The sequence below is a fragment of the Periplaneta americana genome, chromosome 12, assembly GCF_040183065.1.
Source record: "Periplaneta americana isolate PAMFEO1 chromosome 12, P.americana_PAMFEO1_priV1, whole genome shotgun sequence".
Classification (NCBI taxonomy): domain Eukaryota; kingdom Metazoa; phylum Arthropoda; class Insecta; order Blattodea; family Blattidae; genus Periplaneta; species Periplaneta americana.
Genome location: NC_091128.1, coordinates 76,555,245 through 76,565,349, shown reverse-complemented (window position 1 = coordinate 76,565,349; position 10,105 = coordinate 76,555,245).

Sequence of the window (10,105 nt, the reverse complement as noted above, 5' to 3'; positions counted from 1 at the left end):
GACTTTCTCCATAAATTAATAACACATAATATTCCTAAACTGTAAATGATATTGTAAGTTGTTTATTGAATACCCTGTACTTACTGAACTGTCATCCGCTCGGCAGTAGCCTATACCTATGGACACGGAACTTGAACTCAGCTGACTCGTACTTACGTCTGTGCATAATATTGCCTGCTGAACACGTTGCCACGTCTCTCACGCCAGAATATTAATAAATGTAAGCATGCATTTTTATTTAATTTCACGAAAACGTAATAGAACACACAAATATTTATTTAAATTAATATTAACTTTTTGCTAGCTATACCAACTGATGTAATTGTTTTCGTAATTTTACTAACGATATAAGCAGTATACCGCAAATAAAATAAGAAAATACTTTTTTTTTCTGAGAAAACTATCAAGTTTTGACCCTATGTTGTATGGACATTTTTTGATGCTGTAGACCGTTCCCGACAACTGTGAAAAGGACGGCACATTTATTCTTCTTACACCCTATATATTATATACACCATCGTGTGTTGATTAGGGTGCTTCTCCATAAAGGTCTTGAATGTAATAATTGCAACATTCAACGGAATATTTGCAGATATTATTTCACAAAGCACTGCATTTCCTTGTGACGAATTCCGTACTGATAGCGTTTCTGTACTTTTACTGCTAGGAAAACATTTCAGATTATATTATAAATGTGTATTTCTTTTACAATACCTCTCCACACTTGTCTGATTTACACACTTTTCAAATCAAATTATTATTAACTGCATACAAATATCCCTCCAAGCCTTTTACAAAGCATTTGATTCCTTCACGTTCGGGATATTAAAAATATCATTCCACTTCCACTAAAAGTGTACAATAGACGATGAGAAAAAGCTGCTTTGCGGTCTTACTATGAAAGCTGTGTGTAATAGTCGTATAAGGTATGAAAGAAACGACACAGTCTTGTATTTTCTGCTTTCCATGGGCCTATTGCCCGCGGTATTTACTAATATATACAGTTACTTACTTTAATATTCGGCCAGATCCTTTTTTCAGGTTTTGTTGCCTTTTATGCAGTAGAAATAGGACTAAGTCTAAAAAAAAATTGAGAACGATGTGCTGATACTTAATAGTAATTATATGAAATAGCCTACACAAATTTTCAGACCATTATACAAGTGAATAAAAAATATTTTTCTATAAACAGGCACAAGAGCGCGTCACTTTGATATTCGGCCACTTCATTTGTTTACCTGAGCATGGGGTTATTGCCTCAGTAGGCACGGTGTTTCTGTGCTTGCTGTTCTGCCTGCATGTGTTATGAAGCATCTGCCGCTATAGAATGGGGCATAAAGTAGGAATACAACACTTGAAGAGACACAATTCGTAATTTTCCATCATGCAAAGGAGAAATCTGAAAGAGATATCAATAAAATATTAAATATACCAATTATTATTATTATTATTATTATTATTATTATTATTATTATTATTATTATTTATTTATTTATTTATTTATTTATTTATTTATTTAATCTGGCAGAGCTAAGGTTAGTAGGCCTTCTCTTTCGCCCAGCCAGACTCTAATTTGATTCTAATTAAATACAATTGGTTACATAGTTATTAGTAATATCTTGACCATAAAACAACATGAAAGTAAATAATGAAAGTTGGATAAGTAATGTTAGTGAGACAATAATAAACATTGGTAAGAAATAGTAATAGTAATAATAATAATAATAATAATAATAATAATAATAATAATAATTTAAATATTTAATCTGTGTACGGGCTATTCCATATGAAATCGATCAGTAAAAAACCTCGCATTTTTTATACTCTAATTTTTTTCCTACTTATACAATGTGCTGAGGGGAGTGCATTTTTAAAAATACACTATCGAAAGTCAAACGGTTTTCGTATTACTGAGCGACAAATTTAGCGTATGTTATAAAAACAAGCTTCTTTCAGCGCTCAGAACTCTGGAACCATTTACTGCAGAACATTGAACGAGAGCTTATTTTGAAGCTGACATTTGGTAGGTTATGTTAAAAAGTAATCCTTATTTTCATTGTACACAGAGAGACAGATAATCTGATTTTACTTGCTTTTAGGCTTTTTGCTCATTTGTAAAAATGTAAAAAATATAGAGAAAAAACCTTGCATTATTAAGAGGGATTCGGCATTGTTTGCTTAGTGGCTCGGCAATAAGTTTCGAGGGTATTAAATAGATTATTTTCACACGCCTAGACTTGAACGGCGCAGTACCGCACGCACTGGCTGAGAGCTGAAGATAAGAGAGCATTGGGCGTCATTTTACTCCTGTGTTTATGAAAACCTGTGATAAAGCTAGCACAGCCATGACTGCTAGACGACACATCACGTGTTTATGTCTACTGGTCTTGCTTCCCTCGGCTATCTCCCGTCTCACAGTCAGCTGGTTAGTTCACGCGCGTACTATTTATTTTCTTTATTTGATATTTTCAATACTCTTATCAATGTACCACCAGTAAAAAATATGTGTTTATTTGTACTTTCAATGCGGAATCTAACCATATATTTTAAAAATATTTTTCGTGGGCAAAGGCGTCTTAATGAAGAAAAATCTAAATTTCTCCATTTCCATAAAAATTAAGAAAAACTGTTTACATGTCAATATAAACTTTAACTTCTCAGCATCGAAATAAACCATGATTTTGACCATTGGGTGAAAGGGTTTCGGAGCCGCAACAGTTTAAAGTTGCTAATTTTATGAAAATACGATAAATTTAAATATTATTAATTTAAACACTATTAAGTTCTGATGCCTCAAACTTTGCACAAAGCATTATATCACAGTTGTCAACGGACAGAAAAAGTTTCATTGTATTTAAAAATTGCAAGGTTAATTTTCTCTATATTTCAGTCGATTTGAGATGGAATAGCCCGTATATATAACCATTAAACATTGAAACCTGAAACAGCTATTATTGTTAACAAGAATTGTTAGAAAAATATTTCCTTAGTCTATTCTTAAATTGGTTTGATATCTGACAGTCTCTGACATTACTCGGTAGGGAATTATTCCAAAGTTGAGGAACAGTCACAGTGATAGAAGATGAATATGAGGATGTTCGGTGGGAGGGAATGGATAATATTGAGGTGTGTTGTGATCGTGTGTCTAGATAATGGTGGGTGGATAAATTTTGAAAACGAGACGCAAGATAAAGATAAAAAGATGTAAGGGGGAAGATAGATTATAGTCGATACCCAAAAAAGGACAACCACTAGGCTATTACTGACTGATTGGGAAGAAAGAATAATAATTCTGAAAATAAAGAACAACCCGAGATTAAGTGCTCCAAAATTAACAGGTGAACTCTTTGATGAGAATAGAAAAAGTGTCCACCCAGAAACTGTCCGAAGGGTAATAAGAAAAGTTGAGTTCAATGGCAGAGTGGTAAGAAGAAAGCCCTTCAGTAGTGAGGTGAACGGAAAAAAGAGACTGCAGTTTGCTATGGAATATATAAATAAGACGTTTCTTGGTGGAATGGCGTAATTTTTTTCAGACAAGAGCAAGTCTAATGTTTTGATTCAGTTGGCAAGATAAGTGGCGGCAGCCAAACGAAAACTTGAAATGAAGAATTTGCAGCCCAATATGAAATATGGAGGAGGCAGCATCATGATCTGAGGTTGCATCTCTGCAGCAGGAGTAGGAAAGATGACACAAATGGAGGGCACAATGAAAAAGTAAGACTATCTTCGTATATTAAAGCAACATTTACAAAGAAGTGCAGACAAATTGGGCATAAGGGACACATTTAAATTTTACCAGAATAATGACCCTAAACACAAATCCTATCTTGTGAGGAACTGGCTCCTGTATAATTGTCTCAAAGTTATTGACATCCTCCCCAAAGCCCTGACTTGAACCCCATATAAAATCTCTGGGCTGAGCTGAAATCACGAACACGAAAAACACCTTCAAAATCAAAGGTGAATTAGAAGAAAAAATAAAGAAGCAATGGGTTAAAATACCCACTGAAAACATTAAGAAATACATTTTTATAAAGAAGAGGATATGCTACAGGTCACTAAATGTTATTTGTTTAGTTTCTACAGAGAATTAATTTACGAGTAGTTAAAAGTTGAAGTGGCCGAATATTAAAGTGACTGTGATAATTGTCAATTTTTTTATGAATTTATTTTTATGCTTTATAATGAAGAATAGACTGATTATTTTTGTTAGTAGTATCTTGAAAGAGGAATTATATTTTTTGGCGTTCATATTTGTCATTAAGATAATCAGAATAAACATTCATTTGGTTACAAACCTAAGTGGCCGAATATTAAAGAGAGTAACTGTGTATAGAGTTTTCGTAAAATAATTGCGCTTTCAGTCTATCTATTTCATTCTACTACCCGACAAAGCGAACTTCCGTCGCGGAAAATATGTGCAACAACAACGCTGTGACGTCAACTATAGTAATATAAACATACATCTAGTCGGCTGCAGCTCCCTGACCTACAAGACCAAGAAGCGGTAGAGGCATGGAATGTCTCTACTGCTTGGTCCGAAGGGTTGTGGGTTCCAGTCCCGTCTCGGGCATGAGTCTTGTGGTTGTCTTAGCTAAAGAAAAAGAAATCAGAAAAAGGAAAACTGAAAGGAAAAAAAAAGTTAGTGGAATACTGTGATAAGTCCACAATATTCCTGTACTAGAGAAATTGCGCTTGTTATCGCCTTTTTTTTACGCAAGTCCGGGTATGTGAAGGATATGTCGTTGTCTGAATACACTGTCGTCCGAGGTAACAAACGACTTAAATTGAGTATGCATTTTTTTCAGGATTGGCCTCTCCTTCCCTTTCCCTTAAAAGTTATTGTATGTTCGATAAACATCATTCTCGAAGAATGTAACCAACGACGACTTATGTCTTTCCTTGTAAAGCGATTGAAATGTTTGATTCACCGAACTTCATATTTTCTAGTTCACAGTTGATTAGACGGACGTAACTTAAATGCTTGACGCTAACACTTTCCTGGACGGCTTTAATTTAGCGGAAGTTCCAATTATCTTTTCTTTCTACATGAATTGATGCACGTATGTAATTACTTCAAGAATTTGATAGTACAACATTTAGGAGGATTTAAGGAAGGGATCTACATTTATTTAACTTGTATATAATTGGGAACATTTTGAAGGACAGTAGGTGCTTTCAGCTCTGTTAGTATACAATATCAGGAAGAAAGAAACCGTGATATTATGAAGGATGGACAGAACAGAGAAAAATTCTCTCCGGCACAGGGACTCGACCCCGGGTTTCCAGTTCTACGTGTTGACTCTTTATCCACTAAGCCACACCGGATTCCAGTTCCGATTCCGGATCGAATCCCCTCAGTTTTTAAGTTCTACCTCTTTCCCCTCCCCCCTTGATGGCCTACCCTCATGTACTGTGACACAGAATATGTGAATGCGGCACAATGTCCAACGCACTATGTACAGAGGTGCACTCATTACGAGTGAATAAGTGGCCAGGATCCGACGGGATGAGCGCCGTCTTGAATCACTAAGTGATTACTTACGCATATCATATTATTATGATGTACCGAAGTACATATGATATTTCCGTGCATGAGGGAATTCGATCCGCCATCGGAATTGGAATCCGGTGTGACTTAGTGGATAAAGCGTCAGCACGTAGAGCTGAAAATCCGGGTTCGAGTCCCGGTACCGGAAAGAATTTTTCTCTGTTCTATCCATTCAATGCAGAATTCCTGCACGAAAATATCGTATGTACTTCGGTATATCACAATAATCCCTGATATTATTAAACAAAACCGACCCGTGCAACCTCTTGTTTCTTCTCTAACATTGGAGATATCTGGATAGAATAGGCTCGTAAACCGTGGTGAAGGTAGCTGTTCCATGGGTATGTAACCCAAAATAAAATTCTCTGGTCCTCAAGGTTTACAAGGAATTAGTAGGTCTACCCCTTTACGAAAAGTAAAATTACTCGTAGCCTTCACGTCACAAAGAAATATTGTGAAGAAGAAGAAGAAGAAGAAGAAGAAGAAGAAGAAGAAGAAGAAGAAGAAAGGCAATGGTAATAGGTAGTCAGAATTTGACTCTCATTATTAAACTTTTGTCCTCTTTCTTCGCTTATCAAAGAATACATAAAACTAGAAAATAGAAAATCACAAAAACACAAGTACAACATACCAGTATTTAATAAATATTAGACGATATCACTGAATGACAACGGTATAACAAAGAGGTAAAGTTAAAAGGCCGTATCTGTTTTTATATACATACAGTTGAATGGCAAAATACCTCGGTAAAAATAGAAATCAATGAAGCCAACATTGTTTCACAATAGTGGTCTTTTCTTTCTCTCGCTTCGTCTGGCTACACAGATAACTCCATGCCAACTTCTCTTAGTCAATGAAGTTAGCTGAATGATATACAATAGACCAATGAAAATAACACTGCACTGATAACATTTCGGTTACCACACGGGCGATAGCTTTTGAAGGTTTTTAAAGCTACATGCTTATTGTTTTATTCCAAGGAGGCCAAGGTCTTTCAGATTATTTATCTGTGTTGCAAGAAGAAGTTGTTATGAATGAAAATGCGAGATTTGAAATATATCTTCAAAACGTAATGCCGCTATTAAACATTTAAGACCGGCACACAAAATAAATTAAACAACAGTTTGGAAAAAAGTTTTATAATTTGGTGTTGAAAGAAATTACGAAACATCAACCTGTAGGCAATTCAAGACTGGGCAGTTTACAGGAAAAAAATGACGAAAAAAAAGGAGGGCTTGTAAAATTGATGTAGAATATAACAGCTAAATTCAAGTAGGTCTACATTGGCATTCATTAGAGATACCAGTAAGTTTTTATGTAGTTTTTCGAGGACTCTAGGAAGCATGGCGTAGTGAAAGATAATTTCTTAAAAATTATCCGAAATGTGATTGGATTACATTCCAACTTTAATTATATTTCACCGCATTTACCTTGCCCAAGAAAAACTGCAAACATTGCATGATGAGTCTTTCCACGGTAAAAGATTCCGTACGTAAACTATCCCCCTATTCGGATGTCCGGGAGGGGGAGGCTGGGGAAGGACACATTATGAAGCAACTCAACAGAGAGAAGAAAAGAAGATTGAGGATTGGAACGTGGAATGTTATGACTCATTTGTAAGCAGGTAAGTCGGAAAATTTGAAGGAAGGAATGAGAAGAAACAGAGTAGATGTGATGAGAATATCAAAATTGAGGTGGGAAAATAGTGGTGAGTTGGTGAGTGATGAATTTAAGTTGTTTTATTCAAATGGTGAGTGCAAAGAAAGTCATGATGTTGGTGTATTATTAGGACCTCGTGTGAAAGGAAAAGTGCTATCAGTGCGTAATGTAGATGACCGGGTGATAATGGTGAGGCTACAAGGGAAGAAAATGGACTTAGTGCTAGTGCAGGTTTATATGCCACATAGTGGATTAGCAGACGAGGAAGTGGAAGAATAGAAGAGATAGTTGAGAAGGAGAAGAAAGGAGCATGCGTAATCCTAATGGGCGATTGGAACGCAGTTGTAGGAGAAGAACAAGCTGAAAGAATACAGTAGTTGGAAAATATGGATTGGGAAGAAGAAATGACAGAGGAATCTTTGGTGAATTTCTGTAAAATAAATGCAATGATTGCTGGAAATACAATATTACAACAACATAAATGAAGAAGATACACATGGATATGTCCAAGAGACGAAAGCAGATACCAGATAGATTACATACTGGTACAGGAAAAATTCCGAAATTGCTTAAAAAATGCGAAGACTTTACCAGGAGCAGACATTAACTCAGATCATGTCCTGCTGATAGGCGAAGTAGATATTCGTCTGAAGAAGATAAGAGGAAGACAGGTGATGAAGAAATTGAATATGGAAGAACTGAAGAATGGAGAAGAAAAAAGAAAATTTCAAGCAAATTTTCAGGAGAAAACTGCTACATTAGAATCCACACCTGTAAATAGTAATGGTTCAAATTTTTACGAGCGCAGAATACAAGTTCTTGTTCATCTCTGGCAAAAGTGCATAAAGAATGATAGTGATTAAGTGGAAAATAACTGTATGTAGCTGAAATCTTGCGCTATTTAATTATATTATTGTGTTCTCTGTATCTGTTGTAGTTTCCATGAAAATAAGTAGGAGGCATTACTTTCTAAACGACTCTCGTAACAAAAAGAAACATTTCAATATATCAATTCATCACTATAGCAAATAAGGAAGTTACGAATTTTATTTCATAACTAGCCATACCCGTGCACTTCGCTGCACATGTTATAAATAAGTACTATTGACTTAAATCTATCATATTTTCAAATAAAGTTTTGTAATTAGGCCTACTTAGTGAATAATAGCTTGTTATAAGTTGTAAGTCGTTTGCTCCTGAATTATTTTCAAAATTGTATTTTTAAACTATGAAAGTAACTGCTATTATTATGCAACAATTTCTGAAGTTGTTCAGTCAATTCTACTTTTAAACTTGGTACTATATTAGGCCTAACAGAAAATGATCAGAGTCTGAAATAAAATATACTTGTAAGAACTGAGAGTCGCTACTCTCAGCTGGAAGAAGACTTCCAATTAAATGATAAACTTATGCTTGAACTTTAAATGTTGGCATAAAATTGACTTCACGTATTTCTTTTGCACCTAACGATGCCACATGGAGTAAGATGTACTGCCTTATATTGTTTAAAAAGTATGTTGATAACGGATTTACTCCTATAAGTAAGTTTTTAAGTGGTTGTGAGGACTCTTGAATCTCAAGAGGAACAACTTTTCAGTAGCGCAACATAATCCATTTGGGTCATTATCGCATTTTTTTTTGCATTTATTGCCTAGTTTATTCATTTTACCTATTTTAACGCAATTAAAATGAGCATAATTAATATATGGACCATAATGGAATGCTAAGCTAACGTACTATTAGGCCTACTGCATACTAAATCAATACATTTTCGTTGTTCGTTAGTTCTGAGTAAGTTCAGCTCTATTTCCTCTTTTTCGAACAGGGTAAGTTCGAACTCTGCTATCGGCAAGTTGATCGAAGTGTTCGATGCTAGTTTGTCTTTTTCGAGCTGCTGAAATGAGTGTATTGTTAGTTCGTAAACGATTCTCCCGTTCTTCCTCATTCTTATTAAATCACCGAATTTTGTTTTTCCTTCAGTCAGAAGTGTTTCGGGATAATTGAGACTTTTCTTTCGCCATTTCGAAGTACATACTAGAAAAAAACAAAAGGCCTATCTACCTAACGTTAATGTATAGAACTCGAAATTATCAATGTACAACTTATACTTATCCACTAAAATGAACGAACCACAAATCGAATTCAAAGTTCCAAACGCAATGGATGTTGTCTGCCATGATTCTCGGTAGAGTAGGGCACAACCGTGCAATATCGTCTAGTATACAGAACATTCAAAATGGGACACGCAATTTATTAATGTTCAATTACACTACAAAATAAGGTGCAACTTAGATAATCTCTAACACCACACACAGGAGAAAAATTTATTTAAATAATTGAAAATGGCATCAAAATTATAAGGCAAAACACTAGAGACAAGCTGTGTCTACTGAGAAAGTTATATTCTTAATAGGTAAGAGTTCTCCATAGCGCACAACACTTCATACTGAACAATTAGCAAAGTACCATATTTAGCACGACTTGTGGCCTGTGGATCGTCCGAAACACCGTTCTCCACCCTACTGTGTGTGAGTCTTTATGTGCTCGACTACATATGGCCTACAATTAACTAGGCCTATACGTATCTCAGTCATAACAACCTCATAGAATACCAGATGAAACTATAAACTAATTGCATAATTAAAATAGGACATTTGAACCAGGGAACATCCGTTTTTGATAGAAGGATTAATCGTTTAGTATGTTTCTTAATTGAAATTTCATTTACATAATTAAAATATATCATTTTGATCCAGAGAGAACATATTTGGTGCAAAGATAACTTATTTAACATGTTTCTTAATTGTTATTATATGCACATAATTAAAATAGGATCATTTGGTTCAGGGAACATCCGTTTTTGGTGCAAAGATAATTCGTTCAACATTTTGCTAA